Source organism: Marmota marmota, unplaced genomic scaffold, assembly GCF_001458135.2.
Source record: "Marmota marmota marmota unplaced genomic scaffold, marMar, whole genome shotgun sequence".
Lineage (NCBI taxonomy): Eukaryota > Metazoa > Chordata > Mammalia > Rodentia > Sciuridae > Marmota > Marmota marmota.
Window position 1 is genome coordinate 1,555,787 of NW_025999863.1, and position 10,792 is coordinate 1,566,578.

General features: G+C 58.5%; 1 long non-coding RNA gene across 2 annotated transcripts in view; it reads left to right on the top strand.

Moving 5' to 3' along the window:
* The window catches only part of LOC125619835, a 17,204-nt gene that overhangs the window by 1,659 nt on the left and 4,753 nt on the right, over positions 1–10,792 (top strand). The window contains exons 2-3 of one of the 2 annotated variants that reach the window (XR_007351434.1): positions 1,017–1,222; positions 2,960–3,027. This is a non-coding gene — a long non-coding RNA (uncharacterized LOC125619835). Of the gene's footprint in view, positions 1–1,016; positions 1,223–1,309; positions 2,567–2,959; positions 3,028–10,792 lie in introns of those variants that run through there. The other variant, XR_007351435.1, reaches the window with a different exon arrangement.

Consider the following 10,792-nt stretch of genomic DNA (forward strand, 5'->3'; position numbering starts at 1 on the left):
TGTAGTGACAACACGTGCAGAGCGCTTAGGAGGGGGTCTGCCGCGGGCTGAGCGATGTGATTCCTCATTCACGGGGAAACTGAGGCCCAGGCACTGCCACCCCTCCAGCGCATGCCTGGCACAGAGTCGTGCTCAGTCTCATCTCCGCAGGGTGTGGTGACCAGAGGTGCTGCATCCTTTTTCTAGAGCTCTCTGGAATCCAGAGCCCCCCCCCCACCCGCTTGTCACCCTCTCTTCTGCACAGCCAGGCACAGAGAGAGCCTGTGGGTGTCCTGTGCCACCCAGCCAGCCGGGAGCTGAAGCCAGTTCTGTCCACACTGTGGGTCTCGCCCCATCTCTGGCCTCTGTGGTGGCCAGAGGCGGTGCCCGCACCCGAGCTGCCCGGCGGGGTGTGCCCGCCGGCTGCCTTATTGCGGACGCCAAGGCTAACAGACTAAATATAGCCTGGGAGGAGGCTAGAGCTATTTTTAGCCTGGGCCCTCCGGTTTCCCAGGTCGGCAGCCCAGGGCCAGGTCCTTGCGTTAGGAAGAAGGGGCGGCTCCACTTTCCGGGGTCCCCACCTCCTCTGGAGCTGGGTAGCCCAGCCAGGCTTTCTGCGCAACCTCCGCACCCCAACGCTGGGAGGAGGGTTGCGGAGAAGGTCAAAGAGGGGCCTGGGTGTTGTCTTGGGGAGAGGTGGCCGGCCGCCACCTCGCCACCTCTCCTCAGCCGCCCCTCTCCTGCTGCCAGCCCGCGCTGGCCTTTTGTTGGGCTGGGAGGCTGCCTTCTATTTTGGGAAGGTGCTGGAATAATTTCCCTGGCTATTTTTAGCCAGTTTGGGGATTCCTCCACCCTGGCTGCCCGCCCCGCCTCTCCGCCTCCTCCCTGTCCTCTTGCTCCTCCGGCTGACCGGTGGCTGGCCTCCCACAGAACCGGGCTGGCCAGGACAACCAGCCTGGGGGCAGCCCCAGGGTGGGGAGACCCCCAGATCTCTGGGTAGAGGTAGGGAAGATTTAGAGGGCGTGTCCTTGTTCCAGGTGAGTGAGACGTTCCGCCTCCGGGAATCCGTGACCGCCTCACACCTGACTTCTGCCTGGGGCCGGGGTGGGGCTCTCAGAGCCTGACCTTTCACCTCCTTCCTGGGTTGTCACGTGTCTGCCTGCTGAGGAAACATCTTAACCTTGGCATGCATCCCTTGATTGGGGGTTCGGATGGCCCCAGTGGGAAGAGCTGTACCGTGAGGGTAAACTGAGGGCAGAGAGGGTGCTGGGGGCGCCGGGTGGGCTCTCCCTGAGGGTTTCATTCCCATGCACACTCTCCCCCTTAACAGCTGGATAACCTTGGGGCAGCTACTTCACCTCCCTGGGCCTCCTTTCAGGAAACAGGGTGACAGTCACAACCCAGTGAGTCTGCGAATGCACAAGCCCTGGCAGTGGAGGGGCTGGTCCCAGGGAGGTCGCTGAGCCAGGTCTGGCCGCAGCTGAGGGGCCTCCTTCCTCCTCATCTTCTGTGAGGCGGGCAGAGCCTCCCCAGGTTACAGATCAGGAAACCCAAGGCCTGGACTGATTTCAGAGGCCCAGGGTCTCATGACAAATGACACATGGGAGGCCAGGCTCCTGACTTTTTTGGCTCTGACCCACATTTCCAGAGCTGCCTTTGTGTTCTTCCCGGGCCTTCTGGCACTCACCAGATGTTTTCTGGGTATGTATGAGTGTCCTATGGCTGCAGTAACAAAGCCCCACCAACTCAGTGGCTTCAGATAACATGAATTGATTCTCTTACAATCTGGAGGTCAGAGTCCATAACCGATCTATCTCTCCAGACTAAAAACCAAGAGGTGGGCAGGGCTTGTCCCTCCTGGAAGCTCCAAGGGAGAGCCCTTGTCCTTGTCCCTTTTTCCAGCCCCTAGAGGTGTCCGTATCGCTGAGCTCCTGGCTCCTTCAGTCTCTGATTCTGATCCTCCTGCTCTTACCCTGCCTTGATGTCCTCACTGTGTGTACGTCTAGCTGACCTGCTGAATTTCTGCCTTGCCCTGACATCCTTGACAGGGTTCTGTCCCTCTTCATGTGTTCTTGGCTGAAGCTGGCTGGATAGGAACAGCAAGGCCACCAGACTAGGTCTGACGTCATCATGATCTCATGTGCATGCTAGGTGGCCCCTGCCCTGATAGTGGACAATACCATGATGGTGACTGGTGAGGTCCACAGTAGGAGCGCAAAGAGGTGGCACCTAGGGTCCAGGGAATCCATGAGCTTCCTCCCCTTTATGAGCCTCTCTCTCCCCTTCTTTTTTTTTTTTTTTTTGCCTACCTCTGAAACCCCCAACTCTTACAGGGCGGGAAGCTGATTTGCAAGTTTATCTCCCACTTCTCCTTTTCTTGGCCAAGAATAAAATTCTCCTGCTCTGCCCAGTCATGCTGGGCCTCATTCCTGGTTCCACAATCTGAGAGGGAAAGGACCCAGCCTTTAGGGTCCCAAATTGCAGCAGATTCTGCACGACGGTCAGGGAGGCTCTGTCTCTTTCAGTCTGGAGGCATGGCCACCTCGGCTCGCGGCCTCCAGCTTCAGAGTCGGTATTTCAGTGTCTCCCAGCCCCTCTCAGAGGGACCCTCTGGCCTCCCTCTATGAAGACCCCATTGTGAAGGGCTTGGGACTTCCAGGAAACTGAGGCAGTGTGAAGACTCCGCCCCACCCCAGAAACACCTGATTCTTGTGATCAAGTCAGAAAGATTTCAGACATGTCACTCAGAGTCCTAGACCTGAGTTTCTTAAAGAAATAGGAAAAGGGGACCCTCAAGGGAGAGAGCAGTCCCCTCAGAGAGGAGACAGACAGTGTGCTTCTCCTGCACTTCATTTTATTGGGATCCCAGAGAAGTTTCCGGGGCATCCAGGTCCACCTCTTGACTTTTTTTTTTTTTTTTTAATTTTTGTAGCTGTAGATGAACAGAATGCCTTTATTTTATTTGTTTATTTTTTTGTAGTGCTGAGGATCGAACCCAGTGCCTCACACATTTGAGGCAAGTGCTGTGCCACTGAGCTACAGCCCCAGGTCCACCTCTTCACTTCTGACTGACAGCAAGATGACATCAGACTTTCAGGTCCCCACTGCCATGACAACTGTGGGGTGTTTGGGGTTATTTTGGCCCATGCTGACCAGTTCTAATTGGATTCTTAACCACAGATTCTTAGAGATTTTATGGTTAGAAGGAATTATCCTTATCTCCCTGAGTTTTGGGATCTGGTCTGTGAAAAGAGTCACAGAGGTCTCCCCCTTCAGGGTAACCTGGGTTCCTCTTTTCAACACTACTTGGGCCTGCATTTCTCCTGCAGATAACAGGTCGTTTGCCGAGGAATGTGACATGGCCTGTCCACTTAAGCCAGGCAGGGCTGCAGGTAAATTGCTTCTTGGAAAAGAAAGCAGGCAGGTGTCAGCACAGTGGGCCTATTTCATAGAATTATTCCCTTAACCTCGCGTTCCCACCACTCACGTCTGTCTGTCCCCATCACCATGATGAAATGGGCCCCCGGAGAATTCAAGGTGATCTCCATCTCAGTGTCCTTAACTTAGTCCCATCTGCAAACTCTAACGTTTTCCACAGGTTCTATGGGTTAGAAATGGGTGTCTCTGAGTGACCTGAGTCTGCCGCAGCCAACAAAGCCCGAGGGGTGCCTGCTGTCCTGAAGCTTCCCTTTGAAGGACTGAGGTCAGCATGGACGTGTGGTCACATAAGGGACAAATGCTTACAAGTAGGCTCCTGAGTAAAATATATTTGAATCTTGAAAAACAAGTAATTTTTGGTGTGCCATGTAATATTTAGAAAATAACATACTAAAAATTTTAATATGCCCATGTAATATTTGAACCACACTAAAAATAGCAGAATATTACTCCAGTGTGAGTAGACCACGTTATAATTTATCATGGAAGGGATTTAATTGTAAGTAATGAATAAGCTCATGTACTGGATGAGAGTGGGTGCAGGGCCTGGTGCCGGGGTGCACGCCTGCAATCCCAGCGGCTGGGGAGGCTGAGGCAGGAGCTTAGCAACGGTGAGGTGCTAAGCAACTCAGTGAGATCCTGTCTCTAAATAAAATTCAAAATAGGGCTGGGATGTGGCTCAGTGGTCACTTGAGTGCCCCTGAAGAAAGGAAAGTGGGCGCAGGTACAGAGGCACCCTTCTGGTTCCATTCTATAGCCCCCAGAATACGTAAGGCTCCGCCCCTCTCGCCTGCAGCTGCGCATCCACCTTAGCATCGCGGGCAGTGGACCAATCAGCAGCCGAGTCTTGGGGCCTGGTTCTGAGGTCCCACTCGTCCCCCTCTCCGGGGGCCTTCTGCGCAGCCGCACTGGGCAGAGCCTCACGAGGGGCGGGGCATTGCTTAGGTTTCTCGGGAGAAAGTTCAGTTCCCAGACCCCGCCCCTTCGCCCCTCCAGTGGCCCTTAGGCCACCGGGCTCCCCATCCCCCGGCGTCCCCAGGCCCCAGCCCCTGAGGGCTCCAGTGGCCCTTAGGCCACCGGGTTCCCCATCCCCCGGCGTCCCCAGGCCACATCCCTGACCTCTCAGGCGTCCCTGGGCAGGGTCTGAGGCCAGCCTGGGAGGCAGGCAGAGGTGCCAAGACCCGGCCAGGCCCCTTCGGAGAAAGGGGCCGGGTCCTCTGGCGGCCAGGCCCTGGTTTCGCAGAAAGGAAGCAGGACGCCCTCTGGCCAGCGCGGGCTCTTCGGAGAAAACAGCCGGAAGCCGAGGAAGCGCTGGGCCGGCGGCCGCCTGCAGGAGGGTGGGCTTGTGCGCCTGCAGGGCTCCTGGGCTGCCCCTTCCCCGCGGGGGGCAGCCACCTTTGTAGCTGGCAGCGGATCTTTGTCTTTTAAGACCTGTTTTCGGGGTGCGGGTTGCCTGGGCAGCTGCTGCTTCTGTGCCTGGGGAAGGGTCCAGGAGCAGATGGGATTCCCGGGTAGATGCTCCCGGCGTGCAGAAGAGAGTGAGGGTCGGCATTCCTTGGTGCTGGCCGCCCGGTGGACGTTGAGCACACTGCAGTCTGAAGACCTGGGCCAGTTTCCCTGATGCTCGTGATTGACTTTGTCCTTATTAACTGCCTCTCAGCAGCCTTGCGGCGTCAATCATCTCCCTTTTACAGACCAGGAGACGCGGACGGCACGGAGCCACGCGGCTGGCCGTCCCGGGGCTAGGTTGGTGGCCTTGCCTGTTCCTCTTTTATTTTGCTGTCTCTTGTGCGCAGAACTTCAGGGGCGCTCCGCCCTGCTCCCGCCTCCTCCTCCGCCCTCTGCGGCAGTGGGCAGAGGTGGGCCCTGGTCCGGGACCAGCCCAGGCAGCTCTCCCAGGCTGAGGTGTCTTCTGGAGTCTTCTGGAGTAGGGAGCTTCCCAGAGCTGTTCCTCCAGGGTGGACCAGGAAGGAGACTGGGCAAGAGGGGCATCTCCCCCTCACTCTGCTCCCAGCCGAGGCTCCAGAGGTGGCCAGGATGAGGCTGGCAGGGAGACATGACCGCAGCGTCACCGTGTCCTGAGTTGGGGGCTGCTACTGACCAGCAAATTCCCTTGACCCAAGGGATGGGGCTTTGGCTCCCCCATCCCCAGCCAACCTGCTGCGCGTCTTTCTGATGGGCAGCCGCCACTCTGACCCCTGAAACGTTAGGACCTGGCCTGAGAACACCTGCTTTCCAGAGGTGGCTCCTGTGGCTCTGGATGGGGAAGGGTTGTGGGGGTTGCACATTCCTTTGATTCTTGGGGTGGGCCGGGGACCACCTGGAAGGGCAGGCAGAGCTTTCTGTGCAGGTGCCTGGGGTAGACACTCATCTTTCTCCTCCCTGAAGTCCATTGCTTCCCTGACCTCGGACAGTGTCACCACCACTGGCTGCAGAACCCCACAGCTGCCCAGTCCGGTTCCTCATCTCTAAGGCTGGGTGGAACTGGACCTCGGCGTTGGGGTGGCCTGCAGGGCTGTTGCCTAGGACTGGAAGGCAGAAGTGAGCGGATCAGGACCCTGGACACCTGTGGGCGGCCCGGCCTCCGCCTCGCCCTGGCCGGCCTCCGTGCAGGCGGGACAGCCTGTTGGCTGCTGGGAGCCATTAGCCAAGTAAGTATGACAATTTCCTTGCCAGCGTACCCCATGTTGCAGTGGCATTGAATGTAGGTGACCTTGCTCAAGGACCAAGGCGGATTAGGGCGTTCCCGGTTTAGGTTCCAGGTTTAAGGTTTAAGATTATTCCTGCTGGGAATAGGTATAGGAATAGGTATAGGAATAGCGTATCCTGCTGCCTGAGTTCCCCTTGAGTTCTCACGGGATTCAGATAGTATATTTTGGAGATAGAAGCCCAGTGGAGGTGGATTTGGGCAGAGAACGTGGATTTCCCCAGAACGTGATTGTAGACGGCTGGTGTGAGTTCGGGAATAAAGAGTTGCTGTTTGAATCTACAAGCTGTGTGGTGGCTCGTGATTGTGTGCCCAGCCAGACTGCGGCATTTGTGCCCAGCCAGACTGTGGCAGTTGGCAGAGAGGGGGCCTTTCTCAATCTGGGTTTGGAGCTCTTCCCAGAGTGATAAATCCCAGGAAGAAGGAGGGCTCCTCCGAGGCTGGCTCCGAAGGCCTCGCGTCACTCTCTCCACTGAGACCTCCCTGTGACAGGGCGCTGGCCCGCTGTGGCTGGGGCGTCGCTGCTGCCTGGGGCCCCTCCAGGGATCTCTCATGCATCCCTCTGGATCCCTGGGGGAGGGTGAATCCCAGCCTGCCCCCTTGGCTGCCCAGACGCCACACCTGCCCTGGCCAGGAGGGACGGGAACTGGCCGGCAGGAGGGTCTGAGGAGAGGGCAGCTCCCCTGAGGGATGGAAGCTGGCGGCGGGTCCCACGGAGTGCAGACTGACCCAGTCAGGGAGGCCACTGGACCCCCCAGGCCTCGTCATGCCGGGCTTTCTTTGCCCTGCGGGGGCAGCTGTCCATTCTGCGGCGCACAAGCCCCGTCCACACTCCCGTCAGGGCCCACTCGTGCTGCTCCTTGTCGGTCGGCCCCATGGATACCGGCCTGTGTCCACCAGGACAGCGACGCCCAGGAGCCCTCTGCGCTCCTCCTGTTCACCCTCTCCCTTCTCCTCCCCAACCCTGGCAACTACCGACCCCTTGGCCACCATCCTGCCCTTCCTGGGAGGTCTTGAGGTTGAACCGCAGCGGGAGGCCTTCCCGTGGGGTTTGCCTCTTCTGTCTGTCCACCTGCAGGCCCCTCTGCACTCCTTGCCCGTGGCCTCCCTCCCGCCTTGCTCCAGGCCCCTCCTCTGACCCCGAGTGCTTGCTTCCCCCTGCATGGGTCCTGCGAGGACATGGGGCACCAGCGTGACACAGGAGGATTCTCTCAGGTGCTTAATGTCACCTGCTGAGGTCCTGTCACTCCAAGCCGCAGTGCTGGGCTGGGATGCGCAGTCTTTGGGCAGTCTCCCCTCCCACGCTGCCCGCGCTGGTCTGCCCTGGTCTGCCCTGGCGTTCGCAGTGCGCGGGGCATCGCGCTGCAGGCAGCCTGGGTCCGCGGCGACCTCTCCTCAGGCGCTGGCTGCGCGGGGCTCCTCCTTGCTGTTCCTGCCGCTGACACCTGGGTGGCTCCCGGAAAAGCTCCCCGGGGTCGGCCAGCGCGAGAGGTGTCCCAGGACGCTGCAGCCTCCCCGGGCCCCAAGCACCCCAGTCCCAGGCTCCCCTGCCGAGCGTTGGTCACTCGCTGGACCTTGGGAGAGGCCTCTGCTTCCTTCTGGTGAACTGTGCACAACATCAAGGTGCCCTTCTATCCACAGGCCGCACGGCCCTCTCCACTTGTGTCCAGAACTCTCCTCTCCCCAGCTCTGTCCCCAGACACCAGCCTCTGGCACCGCCCTGGGCCTCCTGCCCGGCCCTGTCCACTCTGAGGTGCCTTATCTGAGACGCTGCATGCTAACTGCTTCAGTCCACTGTGACATGTCCCCGTTGTCCTGGGAGAGATTACACAAAGCCGCTCAGAAAGCCCGAAGGAGGTTTTGGTGGGCGTGTGACCTGTGAGTCACTCGGAGCGTCTGAGGCTGTGCTGTCATCGTCCTGAGATGCTCGTGGTGTTTGGGAAGGGCCCTGCATTTCATTTCCTATGGAGCCTGTGGACCAGCGGCCACCACTAGATGAGGCCCCGTTGCCTTCTGTGGAGCTGTGCATGGAGGACATGGGGCACCAGCATGGACTGGACCAGGTCACAGGCACAACCTCCTGCCCCTGGGCATTGGCCCTGCACTCGGCAGACATGCTGGGCAGTGCAGGGTGACCCCTGCTACTGGGGAGCCAGGAGTCTGTCCTCCTCTCGTCCCCACCCACCCGGCCCCAGGGTGCCATCTTGGGGAGTCTGTGGGAACGAGTCCCCAGGTGAGGCCAGCGGCTCACCAAGCCAGGCTGACTCCCCCACGCCCTCCCACACCTGCCCTCCCCCCGACTCTGCTGTCCAGGTTGACCCCCAAACACGGACCAGCCAGACTCACCCAGGGACAAAGCACACACCCTCCCGCTGGCCCTGCCCCTAGGGAACCCAGGCTGCAGCTGACGGAAAACAGCCCCCGACATCCTCAGGCAGCCCTCACTACCTGCGGATGTCACCTCATGGGACAGAGGGGACGCTACGGGTGGGATTAAGTCAGGGACGCTGAGATGAGTCCGCCCTGGTCATCAGGGCCCAGGGTCACCACAGGGTCCTCCTGAGAGGAGGCAGGAGGGTCCGAGTCAGAGCCGGGAAGACGCTGGGCTGCTGGAGGTGACAGCTGCAGCGTGGAGGGACCTGAGGACCTGGTGCTCAGTGAGAACCAGACACACAGGCCACAGGACACGTCAGGGCAGGCAAGTCCAGGGCAGGACATGTTTGTGGGTACAGGGCTGAGGAGGGGTGCCGCCCTCAACCAGCGCGGGCAGCTGAACTGAAGGTCACTTGAGGGAATCTCCTGGACACCAAGTGAAGCAGACCCCGCTTACCTTAAACGGAGCTCCAGGAGGCTCCTGGCCAAGAGGGCAGGGTCACAAGGGCCACGAGTAACGACCCCTGGGCTGCGGGAGGCCACGCCTACGCCCGAAGGCACATTCTGCTACTTGGAGGATCTGGGCATCGTCTTGGGCCACTACGAAAGTGACCAGGTCACTATGAAGGTGACCGACAGAGCCTCTTTCAATCTTGGGAAGGAAATGCTAGTCATTCAGCATGACGGCCCCCCACAGAGGGGACTGCTTTGAGGATGATGGATTGTTCTAGAACTAGATGGTCATGATTTCCTGAGGACTAAATTTTTATTTTTAAATTTGTTTTGGTACCAGGGATTGCACCCAGGGGCACTTAACCACTGAGCCACAACCCCAGCCCTTTTTGTTGTTTTGAGACAGGGCCTTGCTAAATTACTGAGGCTGGCCTTGAACTTGGGGTCCTCCTGCCTCAGCCTCCTGAATTGAAAGGGTGACTTTTACGTTCTGTGATTTTCAGATTTAAAATCATAAACGTTTTGAAGGCTGCACATTCCCGAGTCTATGACTGTAAGTCACAGTGGAATAAATCATGGCTCTCTTGACTGTGCTCCAGGTCAGTGTCATGAATCGCCCACTCTCGGAAGCAGATGTTCCTGGGTTCTCCGCACTTCCTAGGAAGCCCTCACCTCTGGAGGTCCCTGGCAGCAGGGGACAGCCCATATCCCGCCTAGCAGGCGGGGAACCCAACAGCTTTTGTTAATCTGGATGAATTTTGAAGCAAAAGGATATCATTTCAGTCAATTATGAATCCATACTGATTTTTACATTTATTTTTGGTGCTGAAGGTTGAACCCAGAGGTGCTCTACCCCTGGAGCTACCCCTCCAGTTTTATTTTTTATTTTGAGACACGGTCTCACTAAATTGCTGAGGCTGCCCTTGAACTTCTGATCCTCCTGCCTCGGCCTCCTGAGTTGCAGCGATCACAGGTCTAGCCACCATGCCTGACTGGTAATGCTTTTGCATGTGTTCCCTGCACACATTCTGGGTCTGTCTATTGAATTCTTAGCATTTTCCTTCTAATTTGTAGGAACTGGTTTTTTATTATGGTAAAATATGCATGATGAAAATTGATATGCAGAGCTCAGAGTCAGGGAGCACAATCACAGGGCTGTGCAGCCATCCCCACCACCACCTCCAGAACTTTCCACCTCCCCACATGAGCTCTGCCCCTTCAGCACTGACCACTGCCCCTCCCAGCCTGACTCCTGCCTGCTGCTTCCTGTCTGTGGATCTGAGACCCCAGGGACCTCTTGGGTGGATGCTGCAGCCTGTGTCCCCTTACAACTGGCTCTCTGCACGGGGTGCCCCGTCCCCAGGTCTGTCCTTGCTGGGGCAGGCGTCAGGCTGTCCCTCCCTCCCAGGCTGAGCGGGGGGGGGCCCCCTCCTTGGGAGGGGACACGTGTGCCCACTCAGCTGTGGATGGACATGGGCTGGCTCCCGGTCCTGTGGTTGCGGTCTGCTGTGAAGGCAGGTGCCGTGTGTTCCGGGCCCTGCTCCCCACACCCCCGAGGGCAGCTGCCGTGGCCACGGTCTCCACTCTGAGCTGCCGCCCGCCTTTGACTGGGAATCGTCTTCAGGTAGTGCAGTGCGCAAGCGTGTGACACAGAGAAGCTGCTCCCTGCTCAGTGGCCAGAGTGACCTGTTAGATTGTACTGTTCAGCCTCACTGGTGACGGTGGCTCTCACCCGGCCTCTTGCCCAGGAGTCAGACTTTGGCATTGAGAGTGGGGTCCACGGGTTAGGAAGCGAAGGGCAGGTTGAGGACCTTCCCACCTCCTGCGCCCCGAGGAGAGCGC